Below are 16,544 nucleotides of genomic sequence, written 5' to 3' on the forward strand. Positions count from 1 at the left end.
AAAGGGAACGTACCGGGTCCAGGTCCCGAAAATGGAATTTACCGGGCCTGCAAAAGTCGGAATGGCCCGGTAATTCCCTTTTTTCAGGACCCAGACCCGTACACGAGTTTGGAGGTAACCATGCCGCTAATGACGGCATGGCTACCTCCAAACCCGTAATGAGGCCCATGGTGTGTGTGTTGACAAAACGTAATGTGTATTATTCTTCACATGCAAAAAAACAGAAAAACATTTGAAAAAAAAAGCCAACTTTGTTGCCATGAAAAGTTCCTGTAGGCCCAAGGCAGATTATGTAGGTGTCTTTCTGCAGTGGAAATCCAGAGAATGCTAAAACAAAAATGTAATTGAAGTGCAAAAGCAAGTCACATTACTGGCTGAAAAATAAATGCAGCATTTTCACTGAAACTGCCAACCACCCAAAGGTGGTGTACTGTGACAACTCAGACCCACCTTCAGCAACTATTTAAAAGTGTATTTCTATTAATGACTGAATGAAACAGCCCTGCACATTCAGTGCAAAAGCAAAGTGAACTCTGATCAGTAAAACACACTGTGGCCCTCACTACGACCCTGGCGGAAAGTGACTGACCGGACCGCCACAGCGTAAATAGCGTTTCCACCATTGCACGATGGAGCAAAGTGCGGCCCATTCCGACCCATCGGGCACGAGCACCACGCCATGGCGGAAGTGCAAAGTCCGCGATGGCGGAAATGACCCCAAAACGGCCCACACCGCCGCCGTACGGCGCCCTAGGTGCAATACCGCCACCCATCATAGCGGACACCGCAGTGAGCGCCAACCGTAAAGTACGGTGACCGTAAATATACGGAAACGGAAGTAAAAACATGGGCCCGGAACGGGAAACAACACCCCGTACACCTATAAAACCACAAAATACACACAACCACTAAAAACACCACTCTGAGACACATCCCAACCCGTCATCCACCCTAGTGAAACCAAGAAAAATGGGAAAAGTAGCGAAGAAAGCGTGCGACCGCAAGCGGCAGGTCCACTTCTCCCGTGAGGAACTCACCGTGCTTACAGAGACCCTCCAGGAGAATGCCGCCGCCGTCTTCTCCACGCAAATGACCAGGACGGCACTTGCGAACAAGAAGGCCATATGGGCCCTGGTGGCACAGCGGGTAAGTGCGGTGGGGACCGCACCCCGCAACCCACAGCAATGCAGGAAGCGGTGGGACGACCTGCGGATACGCGTCCGTAGCATACTTTCTGCCAACCGCAACATTGCCACAGCCACCGGGGGAGGATCGGAATCACCCATCAAGTTGACCCCCTGGGAAGAAATCTGTGCCTCCACCATTGGAATGGAGAGCATAGAGGGAGTCGGAGGGATGGAGAAAGGAGTGCAGACATCCGGAGAATCAGGTAGGTGGCCCAAATAAAACCATGCCAAATCCACAATGTCCAATCATGTGACTCACATGTGTCCACATAGCGCAACAGCAACACATGGCCAGGAGAACGTCCACACACATTGGCCTGATAGCGCACTTTAAAACTCACAATAAATACATAAATAAGTAAAAACCCCAAAAACACCCACTACACGTGCAGCAGGCACACCCTAACTGCAGGCTGCCAAACAACTGCACCCTCACTCCACACACAAATGAAAGCACCTCCAAGGCCCCGACCCAAATTACCCTCAGGTACCACCCCAATGCATGTGATACATTGCCATTCCAATTCCCACAGACCCATTAATAACGCTCGCCCTCCTTTACTCCACCACAGGGTCCGATCCAAACGACGAGCTCCAGGACACCCCTACCAGCACACCTGCAAAGAGGGCCAAGACCGACGGCCAAAGACCCTCCACCTCAGCTGCACGCATCAAGACACGGCAGCAGCACATATCAAGTGGCAGCACACAGGAGGGAACATCAACAGGCACCCCAGCAGCCAGCATGCCCACAACAGCACCACCACAGGTCCCCCCAATGGATGCCACAGAAGGTACTGCCTCTGGTGGCAGCAGCACCATAGGTGACACCCCATTAATGGCAGCATGCTCCGACACAGAAGACGGGGATGTCGAAGTCAGATCCATCCATGACCTGTCCCAATCCCCCTGTCTGTTCCATCCCGTACACCATGAGGATACCACGCAGGGGCACCCACAAGACGACGACTGGCCATCCCCCACAAGCCCTGTGGCAGGGCAACATGAGGCGAACAGCCCCTCTGTGACACCACCGCAAATGGCCATGGCCCAGCAGAGGCAACAGTCCCTCGACCAGTTAATCGTGCAACAGCAGCAACTGGCCACGCTCCTCAAGGACCATGCCGATGGATGTGGGGGCACTAAGGCAGACATAGAAACATCAACTGAGACACTTAGGGCACAAATGGAGAGTAGCACCGAGAGCCTGAGAGTCCAAATGGAGAGTAGCACCGAGAGCCTGAGAGTCCAAATGGAGAGTAGCACCGAGAGCCTGAGAGTCCAAATGGAGAGAAGCACCGAGAGCCTGAGGGGGGAACTGCATGCGACGTCCAAAGACGTATGTGCCGAACTTGCCGCAGTGCGCCGTGTGCTCACTGAGCTCTCACAAACCCTTAGGGACATGCATGGACGTGAGCAGGCAGAGACATCATCCATTGCAAGTTCCGTCCAGGGCAGCCCCCAACGTAGATCTGGGAGGAACCTGCGCTCCACAGGCAGGGGTGCCCCTGATACCCGCAGAGGGGGCTTGCAATAGCGACTGCCCACTGACAATGAGCATCTTTGGACACTGGTGTTCGGGGGGAGGTAGGAGGGTGGAGGGGGTGTGTTGGGCTCACTTGGGTGGCGGGTCGATAAAGTGTTCAACATGATATCACATATGCCATAAACAATGCACGATCAAACAATGAGATGTGTGGACAATGATCTTTGTGTACTAGGCCATCATAGGCGTACAGTCCATATTGTGCATGTACCAGACACACACAGTGCCACGAGTCCCGTGTCCATGTATCAGCCACCAGGCGTGAGTGCTAGAAGCATGCATCTATGAGATGCTGATGAATTTCACGGCCCTCCTGTGCCTCGCAGACTCCTTGAGGTGCTGCCACATCCCCACCCTCATCATGACCATCTTCAGGTGCTTGCAGTTCTGCGTCAGGGGGCATGGGCACATTTCTACGTACGCACATGTTGTGGAGCATGACACATGCCATCACCATCTTTGCAACCTTCTCATGGCGGTACAGGAGTGCCCCGCCAGACCTGCTGAGGCACCGGAAACGGGTCTTCAGTAGGCCGAATGCCTGTTCAATGACTACACGGGTACGTGAGTGGGCATGGTTGTAGTCCTCCTCATGCTGGTCCCGTGGGTTCCGGACTGGTGTGAGGAGCCATCTCTTCAGTGGATATCCGGCATCACCTGTATGTGGACGATAAACGAATTATGTGGAATGCCATTGCTACGTACGCACCCCCCCCCTTCCTGCCAGGTCATTGCCGCATCACATACCCCACATCATCATGCATGAAATGAGACTCACCGAGTAGCCAGGATCTGTTCCCTGCGTGTCGCTCCATGTAGCGTGGTATTGTAGAGTTCCTCAAGACCATAGAATCATGGGTCGATCCAGGGAATCGGGCACAACAATGTGTAATGATCCTGTTGGAGTCACACACCATTTGTACATTCAGTGAATTAAATTGTTTTCGGTTGCGGTACTGGGCCTCCATGGCATGTGGGACGACCAATTCCACATGGGTGCAGTCGATGGCACCAATGCAACCCGGTATGCCGCCAAGTGCATGGAATCCCACTTTTGTGTTGGTTATTTCCTGCTCCGAGCGTGGTACAGAGATGTAGTCGTCTGCGTGCTGCAGGAGGGCATCGAGCACTTGCAATAGTGTCTGTGAGAACAGTGGCTGAGAAATGCCATGCAACTGTCCGACTGTGTGCTGGTAGGTGCCTGTGGCCAGGAAGTGGAGTACAGACACCACCTTCAGTAGGGGTGGGATGGCGGTTGGGCTATCTATCATGCTGACAAGGTCAGCCTGTGTCATGTCCACAATGGCGGCTATGGTGTCCCGGTCCAAACGGTAGAGGGTGTGGATCTGCTCATCAGTGAGGTTGAACGGATGTGCTCGGAGGCGTGGGATTGCGGGCTGCCTGCGTGGTGGTAGTGGCTGTGCTGGCAGCCCTTGCTGGCCCTGCCTTGCCCTCCTCCTCCTCCTGCGTCTCCTCCATGCGGCCGGTTGTAGTTGGTGTTCGTCTTCTTCTTGGAGTTGGAGTACTTGCAGTGCTATCAGGTCCCCCAGGGCCAACATCGCGAGTCCTGCCGGTAGCATTTCGGAGTCGGTGTGGTTGTGGGAGGAGACTGGGTGTGCAATTTATGTGTTTTCAGGCTGCATGGCCTCCACCTGTGGTGATTCATTCCACCTGTGCAAGCTGCTCTCCCCTTTGGGCGAGCACGTCCCGCACACAACGCTGCAATTCGAGGAATGACATCTTGCTATTGCAATCATGTATTAGTACCCGATGGCCGTGTAACATTGGTTGATATGTTCATTCGGCTATGGTCCCATCGTTTCACATGCATTCTTTGCAGTCGCGAACAGACTTGTGAAGGGTCAGTGGAACGTAGTACTCGAGTAACGGTGGACCCTCATGCATCACTGTACCGAGGTTCACCGACGGGCGGGGCGTGCCATTTGTGAGTGAAGGCAGTTGCCATTTTCACACACAGCCGCACTAGATGGATTAATTTGTGATTTCAAGCGGCCACAGATGCCTTTTCGACGTGATGTTGCAAATGAGGAATTCGAAGGGCGGCGCTTTCGGTCTTCAGCTAGCGGCGAGGAGATGCCCACAGGTCTGACTGCAAATATAACGTTCTATTGTTCAGTGTCCTTGGGACAGGGGCCATGGCGAGGATGCAATGATTGATATGAATAGTTTGGGATGCGTAATAGCGAAGTGGATGATGAGGCCGGACGTTCCCAAATACATGTTACTTCACAACACTGGAATTACGGGCTGGGGCACAGTGGATTTTGCAGGCTGCATAACGCACAGACTCAATGGAATTCTCACATGTTATGTGAGTATGGAAACAGGCGTTATCATTACGGGATGAGGGAATGATGAATGGATGCATGGACAGATGATTTGATACGGTGTTTGCCATGTACAGGGCTTCTTGGAATCTGTCCGCCTCCCCTGCGCTATGTGATGCAGGGCTGCCATAGTGGGACCATCGTCTATCTGGCCTTGTTGAGCCCTCCCTGTCTCGACGCGCCTTCAGACACTTGTGTCCATGCACGTTACCAATCCCATCTGATGGATTCTGTTTTCACAGACGCATGCACAGGAACACTCGTTTGTGATGGTGTTTTCACCTCGATATGGATAGTTATGAGTCGCAAGTGGTTTTGGGGTGGTGATGATCCTTTGGAGTGGGCTAGCATGCATATGGCTGTGGATCTAGTGTGATCATTGAAGTGAGTTGTTCGAATGTAGTTCTGATGGCCATTCTATTCTTTTTCTTTTCTTTTGGTTGACAGGTATCTCCTCCCCTTTTGCCACTGCCATCTGTATGCCACTCCTGCAGATGGGTTTTACTCCCGACACCTGCTGCTTCGTGTTAATCAGTGGAGCAGCATTACGATCTTATGGGACGATCGCCAATGGGCCACATGCCCTTACGCAGTACTAGTGGCTCGGAGCAACATTTCGGCCTTTCAGCTGGACTAGTGCCTCCCTATTGGGATGGCCCTGCGGTTCTAGGCGCTTCCATGTTGCCTTTTCGTACGAGAATGTAGCCCCTGTGTACCATGAAGGAACAGGGCGTCACACAAGAAGTAGCTGGTCATTTATTGCGGATGCAGCCCACAATGGTGAAATGTGTTTTGGAGTTCATGGCCTAATGGCTGTATGGGCTTGGTGAATTTGTTGTGCATTAAATTTCTATTCTGATATGGGCCGTGTAGCGTTCTTCTTTGCAAGTGATGTGGCATATTCCTATTTGGGGAGCGATGTATTGTGAGGAGATCTGCATTGGGTTCCAGCTTCGGAATATAGTTGCGTGGTACTGTGCTAGGCGCGTTTGCCTACGAAGCCCAGTGAGGTCAGGGGTGAGGGCTGCCAATATGACTGTTTGAATGATGTCATGCTCAGGGGCGGGGGATTAGGTTTTGTGTAACAGATGCCGGTCAGCCAGGTGGATTGGTGGAATGATGTGATTATCGGAATATTGCTGGTCACAGGTGCCTGTGTTTGCGTGCGTTTCTTGGTGGGAGACTGAGGTCATGTCCATTGGTATAGCTTCTGTATTCGTGCCATCTGTGCCCTGCAGCTCCCATTGGCCCCTCTTGTGATTCTTTTGTTCGTTGGCATGCATGGGTGACTTGTACATTTCACTGGTTGCATTGTGACTTCGTTGCACCTACGGGGAGTTGTACTATGTGGCCAGGGTGCGGTGTACAGGCACTCAGTGGGGCCGTTTACGGTTGATTCGCGATGCCGTACTTCTCACCATGGCGGAATGGTACTTTCCGCCGTGCTTGATGGCGTTAAGTACATGTCCGCTAGGGTCGGAATTCGCGTACCCTTGCGCCATGGTGCTAATTACGGTTTGGCATGGCGCGCGCGCGCGTACTTGGTGCAGTTAGCGTTGGCGTTCACTACGGTGTCGCTAATGGCATCGTACTTTACGGTGACGGGTCATAATCGCACCGAGCGCTATTCGATGGCGGTATTGCATTTCCGCCATCGTTTTTCGATTTCCGCAAGGGTCGTAATGAGGGCCAGTGTGTCAAAGGGAAAAGGCTGATGTTAGAAAATGTAGTAGGTGGGTTCCTGGCAGCCAAGGACAATGGGCAAAATTCAAAAATGGCTTCCCCAACTGCCAGCCTGGCTTGCATTCCAACTCTTTACAACTGCAATAAAATGTTTCCGGAAAGGAGTCGAAAACCAAGTTTCCCTAGACCTGCTGTCTCTGAAGGAATTTCTGAGCAGCAAAATGTTTTATCCGGTTCATGGCAGGAATGTTGTGAGGGGGATCTCTGTGTTGCCAAAGCGCCAGGTCTTACGACCGGTGGTCACCAACTTCAAAGAAACTCATAAAAGCTATAGTCACTGGCTGGCGGTAGAGACAAATGGCCTGGGTGAAGCAGGGATCCCATTTGCTGAACATACACATTTACAATTAATTTGAAAGGAATATTATAACTTAGGCCCTTTTCCCAGCAACCACAAGGCATATCGCATTGATTTATGTGTAATTTTTTAGACAATTTCTAGGACGTTTTGTTGATATAAAATTACTCCATCTTTGATTTGGGGGATTATAATGCCAGCTAAAATGGGGTTCTGCCTGCTCTGAACATGTTCGAAATTTGAGAGTTGGTGAACGGGTGGAGGGTAAAATTAGGAATGTTGGTAATAAATTACAGTTCCCCAACTATGATGCTTTTTGTAAAAATGGCTGAAAATTGCCAAACTGCCGTGCAAGATGGTGCAGACCCGACTGTCGTTTTATTTAATTCCCCATGATTAGATGAATCAGAAAATATATATTTATAGCAGTTACTAGTAAATTCTGAGGTTTGTGACACATAACTAGATTTTTTCCAAAAATTGACATAGGAAGAAAATGGGATTTCAAAGGGAAGTTGCCAAATGTCTGTTCCATACTCTTAAACCAATCCTTATAGAGTGGCTGGATTTGGGAGGAGAGAAAAGGGTAACTGTCCAATCATATATGTGAGAACTCTTGCAGTGTACTCCCCAAGATTGTAAACTTGATGGTGTCATCACTGCTATGCAAAGTAGATGCACTATGAGGAAGAGAAAGAGAGCTCCTAAAATTACCATTGTGAACAGAGCTACTAAAACTGACCCTCTGACAGCCACAAGGAAACACCAAAATGAGATGTTGAAGAGATTGCCTCTGGGTAGAGCTGTCTATTGCTGCTGTCTCTTGCTGGGGAGGCATATAAGCTGACTGGATTCTATGGAAAAGAGCTGGGGACCATCCTTTAGAATGGAGTGACCAGATCCCTGCCCTATCCTCTAAGAGGGCCCTGAAATGCAGCTTTCTTTCCTGAACTTTAAACAGAGGCTTTCTGTGTAACTAGGACTGAGCCCTGGGAAACCAAAAGGTGGGGGAGTCTGTTTGCCTTACATCCTTTCCCTTTATAATGGGTGGGGGAGGCAAAATGGTGTAGATCCTTAGCCTATTTAACTATAAATATTAATTTAATTAATTTCCCTTAATGGAACACCACAGGGAGATTTTTGCTAAAATTCAAAATGAACAAAGCTCATTCATGGTGTGCGCTGAAAAGTATAGACTGTAATGTCATTGGGCAATCCTATTTTAACCGTTAACCCTGACATCTTTTAGGAAGAGGGGTGCCTTTGTTCCAAAACCAAAACTAAAAAAAAATCCACATTTTTACCACCCAGCTTCCCCAATACAGGCCTTTAAGTGGAGGAAGGGTCTGAAATCCAAAATTCTCTAATTAATCCAAATCTTTCTGTCCAGCTTCCCCAACACAGGCCTTTAAGGGGAGGGAGTCTGAAATCTAAAATTCCCAAATCATTCAAATATTTCTGTTTGACTTCCCCAAACAAACTGCTAAATCACCCTTTATTTATTTAAATGCAAAAGTGTGTGTGAAATAATATTTGCCATATGGATATTGCACATTTGCAAAACTAAACTGCTAGCATTTTAAGCACATAGGAAACTCACAACTGCACAGCATTGCATATTATGCAAATGGGATTCGGTCATTGACCCGTGCTGATTATTTCTTGAAGGGAAGTCTGTACAAAGTAAAGTCTTGTAATCTGTGTTTCCCAACACATTGGTGTGATTTATTTGTTTAACAAGAAGTTAATTGTGAGCCACAAAGAAGTTGGTGTGTGTAGTTAAGTGTGATATCTATTACTTCTAATTTAAATTGATACAAACATATTTCCTGTACACGGCCTGGTTCTTGGCTCATTGGTAGCTCAGGGGGAGGGATCCAAGGGACGCAATATAAGACTGATATAGGGCTGAATAAAAGAACTGACATTAACCGTTTATTGTGTGACACTTAGCTTGGGGAGGGAAGGAACTCCCTTTGGTTAGGGTTGTGTTGGTGAGAAACCTGGTATACCAGAGGTCTGAGGATTGCTCTCCCGAGGGCCCAACAACCTTCTCCCCAGAAAAACTGAGTACTCAGCCAAGGGCTAGTTAAGCTGTCGTTTATCACAAAAAACCCGACAGGTATCATACAGGACAATCACAATTCTCCAGTAATTGCGCTACCATCAGACATTCACATCACCTGGCAGAAGTGCCACCCCTGCTACATCCAGGCCTTCAACCAGCAGCACCAACACTACATTGGCTACCCTCAAGCCCTTGGCCATCAGCCCCACCTGCGCTACCATCAGGCCTTCAGTCAGCAGCAGCACCACCACCCACGCCACCATCCGACATTCACCTGGCAGTAGTACCACCCCTGCTACATCCAGGCCTTCAGCCAGTATCACCACCACTACCTTGGCTACCCTCAAGCCCTTGGCCATCAGCACCACCCGCGCTACCATCAGACATTCACATCATCTGGCAGAAGTACCACCCCAGCTACATCCAGGCCTTCAGTCAGCAGCACCACCACTACCTTGGCTACCCTCAAGCCCTTGGCCATCAGCACCACCCGCGCTACCATCAGACATTCACATCACCTGGCAGCAGTACCACCCCTGCTACATCCAGGCCTTCAGCCAGCAGCACCAACACTACCTTGGCTACCCTCAAGCCCTTGGCCATCAGCACCACCAGCGCTACCATCAGGCCTTCAGTCAGCAGCAGCACCACCACCCCTGCTACCAGCAGGCTATTGGCAAGCTGCGGCACTCCTATTACCGCCAGCCCAAAGCTGCTCCCACCCACCCACCTCCTCCAGCCTTTCAGGCACCTCAGCCACCAGAGACCATTCCAACGCGGGGAAGGCGGTAGTCTGGGGTGTGCTTAGAGGCTGGGTGTAAGCGGTGGAATGGCATGTTTAAGAGGTTACATAGTGGTATAAAATATGTGTGATAATGAATATGATTAAAAAGACCTTGAAACACCCTTTGGCAATATGCAATACACGTTTTGCCATATATTGCGATTAGCCCACCCATTGCCAGGGTGCAAGAATCTATATGAGCAGTCACGGGGCAGCCACTGCTCCCTGGTGTTGTCTGGACAGGGCAGCATCGTGGATATGGTCAGCGCCTCATTTACCCTCTATTTGGAATTTATTTTAAGCGGACAGAAAGCCACAAAACCTAAAACAACAAACAGGTTCAGCGACATCCAGGACTTCCATAGTTTGCTGTGTTTACAATGGAACTTCCAATTGCGGAGCCGCATTAAGCATGCTTAAACATGATGATAGTGTGTTTATTTTCCTTACACATACATACCTGGGACCCTGGATGACTCGTCTTTTACACTAATCTCAGCCTTGAAGAGAAGGATGCAGGGGACTTCGACCCGTCCCGTTTTCCTAACAATTTACTTCCAGTTCATTATTTTGCCAGTGAAGTTGTTTACTCCCAACATCTTTATGCATGGACATAGTTCACTTACAAAAACGTTGAATGTCTTCCAAATTCGTAGGCTTTGGAATGTAATAAATGAATCTCCCAAAAAGTCACCTTAAGCCCTGGGTAAGGTAGATTGGTTTTGGGGGAGCCCCTCCCCCCCCACTCTCTGTAAATTCAGCACTGCCGTTCCTGCGGCTACTACTGTGATCAGCATGTCACTCGGCATGTCGCAGCCCTCTTTCATACATGCGCTTGCCCAGGTCTTGCATGCCTGCCTTTTACACGCCTGTTCCTCTGCGGCACTCTCTGGTGGGATGTTGTCCTGATGTGGCTGCAGTACTTTTCGCCTAATGCGCAACATGCAGAAGACAGTGGAGATGGTAGGCTATGCAGCATCTCCTGTTGGAATGGGGCATAGCATTGTCAGCATGCCTGGTATCAGCCACACAGGGAACATTGGCTATGCAGCATCCCCTGTTGGAATGGGGCTTAGCAATGGTGCCAGTGTGCATACATGCCGGGTATCAGCCACCGAGAGAGCACAGGCTATCCAGTCGGAATGAAGCATAGCATTGGATCCTGTGTGTATACACGCCTGCAATCAGTCACCAAGGGAACATGGGCTATTCAGCATATCCTGTTGGAATGGGGCATAGCATTGGTGCCAGTGTGCATACACGCCTTGTATCAGTCACCGAGGGAACATGGGTTATCCAGTATCTCTTGTTGGAATGGGGCATAGCATTGGTGCCAGTGTGCATACATGCTTGGTATCAGCCACCAGGGGCACATAGGCTCTCCAGTATCTCTTGTTGGAATGGGCAAAGCATTGGTGTAAGTGTGCATACAAACCTGCTTCATTTGCATTGCATGGAGTAGCTTATTGGGCCAGGGTGGGATGGAGAGGGAGTGAATATGTGTGAGTCTTTGCCGTCCCTGATTCCTGTGGGGTGTAATCAAAGGCCCCAACCCAACGGAACTGAAGGGGCCTGTGAAAAAGGCCTACCTGTAATTACCAAAGGAAAAGCAGCATTTTAATTCACAAAGGCAGAAGAAATTCAAAGGTCCCTTTCACATGAAAAGCAGGATTTTTAAACACTGGCACCAAAACAGCTTTGTGTGTGTGTTTGCAAGGTAAAGCAAGACACGAGAAACTTGTTCCCCTGCCAACATAAAGATGTCACGCAAAAGACATGGGGCCTCATTACGACCCTGGCGTCCGCGGTATGAACGGTGCCGGTAAGGTACCGGCACCGTTCATACCGGGCCGCCACATTATGAGTTGGCTCGCGAGTGGCGGTATGCACGTCTGGTCTGGCCAGACGTACATACCGGCACCGGTGAGCAGACCAGGATGCTAACAACTGACTCATTAACGGGTCCGTTGTTAGCATCCTCCCCATTCCCATTGAGCCCTATGGGAGCTCAAATGTGAAAGGGAACGTACCGGGTCCAGGTCCCGAAAATGGAAATTACGGGCCTGCAAAAGTCGGAATGGCCCGGTAATTCCCTTTTTTCAGGACCCAGACCCGTACACGAGTTTGGAGGTAACCATGCCGCTAATGACGGCATGGCTACCTCCAAACCCGTAATGAGGCCCATGGTGTGTGTGTTGACAAAACGTAATGTGTATTATTCTTCACATGCAAAAAAACAGAAAAACATTTGAAAAAAAAAGCCAACTTTGTTGCCATGAAAAGTTCCTGTAGGCCCAAGGCAGATTATGTAGGTGTGTTTCTGCAGTGGAAATCCAGAGAATGCTAAAACAAAAATGTCATTGAAGTGCAAAAGCAAGTCACATTACTGGCTGAAAAATAAATGCAGCATTTTCACTGAAACTGGCAACCACCCAAAGGTGGTGTACTGTGACAACTCAGACCCACCTTCAGCAACTATTTAAAAGTGTATTTCTATTAATGACTGAATGAAACAGCCCTGCACATTCAGTGCAAAAGCAAAGTGAACTCTGATCAGTAAAACACACTGTGTGTCAAAGGGAAAAGGCTGATGTTAGAAAATGTAGTAGGTGGGTTCCTGGCAGCCAAGGACAATGGGCAAAATTCAAAAATGGCTTCCCCAACTGCCAGCCTGGCTTGCATCCCAACTCTTTACAACTGCAATAAAATGTTTCCGGGAAGGAGTCGAAAACCAAGTTTCCCTAGACCTGCTGTCTCTGAAGGAATTTCTGAGCAGCAAAATGTTTTATCCAGTTCATGGCAGGAATGTCGTGAGGGGGATCTCTGTGTTGCCAAAGCGCCAGGTCTTACGACCGGTGGTCACCAACTTCAAAGAAACTCATAAAAGCTATAGTCACTGGCTGGCGGTAGAGACAAATGGCCTGGGTGAAGCAGGGATCCCATTTGCTGAACATACACATTTACAATTAATTTGAAAGGAATATTATAACTTAGGCCCTTTTCCCAGCAACCACAAGGCATATCGCATTGATTTATGTGTAATTTTTTAGACAATTTCTAGGACGTTTTGTTGATATAAAATTCCTCCATCTTTGACTTGGGGGATTGTAATGCCAGCTAAAATGGGGTTCTGCCTGCTCTGAACATGTTCGAAATTTGAGAGTTGGTGAACGGGTGGAGGGTAAAATTAGGAATGTTGGTAATAAATTACAGTTCCCCAACTATGATGCTTTTTGTAAAAATGGCTGAAAATTGCCAAACTGCCGTGCAAGATGGTGCAGACCCGACTGTCGTTTTATTTAATTCCCCATGATTAGATGAATCAGAAAATATATATTTATAGCAGTTACTAGTAAATTCTGAGGTTTGTGACACATAACTAGATTTTTTCCAAAAATTGACATAGGAAGAAAATGGGATTTCAAAGGGAAGTTGCCAAATGTCTGTTGCAGACTCTTAAACCAATCCTTATAGAGTGGCTGGATTTGGGAGGAGAGAGAAGGGTAACTGTCCAATCATATATGTGAGAACTCTTGCAGTGTACTCCCCAAGATTGTAAACTTGATGGTGTCATCACTGCTATGCAAAGTAGATGCACTATGAGGAAGAGAAAGAGAGCTCCTAAAATTACCATTGTGAACAGAGCTACTAAAACTGACCCTCTGACAGCCACAAGGAAACACCAAAATGAGATGTTGAAGAGATTGCCTCTGGGTAGAGCTGTCTATTGCTGCTGGGGAGGCATATAAGCTGACTGGATTCTATGGAAAAGAGCTGGGGACCATCCTTTAGAATGGAGTGACCAGATCCCTGCCCTATCCTCTAAGAGGGCCCTGAAATGCAGCTTTCTTTCCTGAACTTTAAACAGAGGCTTTCTGTGTAAGTAGGACTGAGCCCTGGGAAACCAAAAGGTGGGGGAGTCTGTTTGCCTTACATCCTTTCCCTTTATAATGGGTGGGGGAGGCAAAATTGTGTAGATCCTTAGCCTATTTAACTATAAATATTAATTTAATTAATTTCCCTTAACGGAACACCACAGGGAGATTTTTGCTAAAATTCAAAATGAACAAAGCTCATTCATGGTGTGCGCTGAAAAGTATAGACTGTAATGTCATTGGGCAATCCTATTTTAACCGTTAACCCTGACATCTTTTAGGAAGAGGGGTGCCTTTGTTCCAAAACCAAAACTAAAAAAAAATCCACATTTTTACCACCCAGCTTCCCCAATACAGGCCTTTAAGTGGAGGAGGGGTCTGAAATCCAAAATTCTCTAATTAATCCAAATCTTTCTGTCCTGCTTCCCCAACACAGGCCTTTAAGGGGAGGGAGTCTGAAATCTAAAATTCCCAAATCATTCAAATTTTTCTGTTTGACTTCCCCAAACAAACTGCTAAATCACCCTTTATTTATTTAAATGCAAAAGTGTGTGTGAAATAATATTTGCCATATGGATATTGCACATTTGCAAAACTAAACTGCTAGCATTTTAAGCACATAGGAAACTCACAACTGCACAGCATTGCATATTATGCAAATGGAATTCGGTCATTGACCAGTGCTGATTATTTCTTGAAGGGAAGTCTGTACAAAGTAAAGTCTTGTAATCTGTGTTTCCCAACACATTGGTGTGATTTATTTGTTTAACAAGAAGTTAATTGTGAGCCACAAAGAAGTTGGTGTGTGTAGTTAAGTGTGATATCTATTACTTCTAATTTAAATTAATACAAATATATTTCCTGTACACTGCCTGGTTCTTGGCTCATTGGTAGCTCAGGGGGAGGGATCCAAGGGACACAATATAAGACTGATATAGGGCTGAATAAAAGAACTGACATTAACCGTTTATTGTGTGACACTTAGCTTGGGGAGGGAAGGAACTCCCTGTGGTTAGGGTTGTGTTGGTGAGAAACCTGGTATACCAGAGGTCTGAGGATTGCTCTCCCTAAGGGGCCCAACAACCTTCTCCCCAGAAAAACAGAGTACTCAGCCAAGGGCTAGTTAAGCTGTCGTTTATCACAAAAAACCCGACAGGTATCATACAGGACAATCACAATTCTCCAGTAATTCTCACCTCCCCAAGATGCGCTTCACTGTTTTGATACCAAGTGGCATCATCACATGGGCCCTCCCGCCAAATCCCTATCCCCGGTTCTGGTTGGGTGCTCGAGTGGTATATCCTATAGCGGGTGCTTTTATATATATAATTCTACTGAACCTTCCATGTTAGGTGGCTGACCTGCCCCGTCCAAAGAAACTATCTATTACATTGTTGCAGGGTCATAGACTTACCATTGGCCCTTCCCCTCTGCCATCCACCCCTGGATTTCTGTCTCTTGATTGGTTAGATCTGGTCTCCCCAGACCTTGGAACCAGTTTGGTTCTCAGCCCTCTGCGTAACTCTTCAAGGTGATGTGAAATGGCTATCTGCCCCAATTGTATCTAGTAGTAGCAGCACCTTTGCAGCACCTTGGCCTATGAGAGTGTGCTCGACATTGCAGCATTTGTTCCACTTCTCATCTGGGTTGCTGAGAGTGGCTCGTCTTCTCACTATGGGTGAATGCCCATTGTCTAGTTTGGCTGCATCACGTGGTTGTGGACCACAAAACCGAGCTCTCTGGGTCTGCATTTAGGAGGATATATTCTCTTTTCGTGTCTGGCCCCTTGTCGTTTGAGCTTGGAATGCACCTGTTTATCTCTGACCTTGGCTGTGAGCTCAGTCTTCACTTCGTGCAGCCTAAGCTTGCTTCCCTTGTCTAGTGTCCTGTAGCTTGAGGCCTTCTGTAATTTTCCTTAGACTTATAATGTGATTTCTACATGCTCATACTGTGCTATGTTTCCTATAGATTAGTTGTACATGGTCCTACCAGGCTCCATATATATTCCTGTAGTACCATAAAGTTACTTACCATAAACACCAACAAGCTTGCTCAGGATCTCTTGTTTCCATGCGTTTTAGCGTTACTGCACTTGGAGGATGAGAAAAATAATAAAAAGCTTTTGACAGTATGCATGTGCATCTGTCCTCTATCTACAGAACTGTGTACACATGTTGTTTGTGTACATGAGTGTGTGTTTGTGTAATGCTGTGCAGGGCTGCGAGTGTGCTTCTTAACTAATGCTGCTACGTCGTGGTGTCACTAGTGACGTCGGTCCAGTGTTTTCCTGGCATTTAAGCAATGCAGTCCATTATAGTGTTCGGATCCATGATCATCGTTGAGTTGCCTGTATCTGTAAGGACATGCACTGGATATGGTTGGAATGGCTGTTTAAGGGGATACCTCTCTGCATACGTGCCAGTCAGTGGTGCACTTGAGGATTGTCCAAATAATGAGTGACTTTGAGCGTTCTTGACTCTTTGGGCCTTCATGCTCATGGGGGTGAGGAGGGACATTCCTGCAACCCTCTCCTCAGTTGCCTCTCAATAAACCGTTATATTCCACCACCCCTCCGCATCAACCCCTTGCATTGCAATGAACAGTTTCCTTGCCAAACGCATGAAGGCTGGAAGAGTGCTCTACCTGAGCATCATGGCATCACAGGTCACCTCAGCATTGAGGGGGTGTTGCTGCA

Source organism: Ambystoma mexicanum, chromosome 10 (assembly GCF_040938575.1).
Source record: "Ambystoma mexicanum isolate Mex_15411 chromosome 10, UKY_AmexF1_1, whole genome shotgun sequence".
Classification (NCBI taxonomy): Eukaryota; Metazoa; Chordata; class Amphibia; order Caudata; family Ambystomatidae; genus Ambystoma; species Ambystoma mexicanum.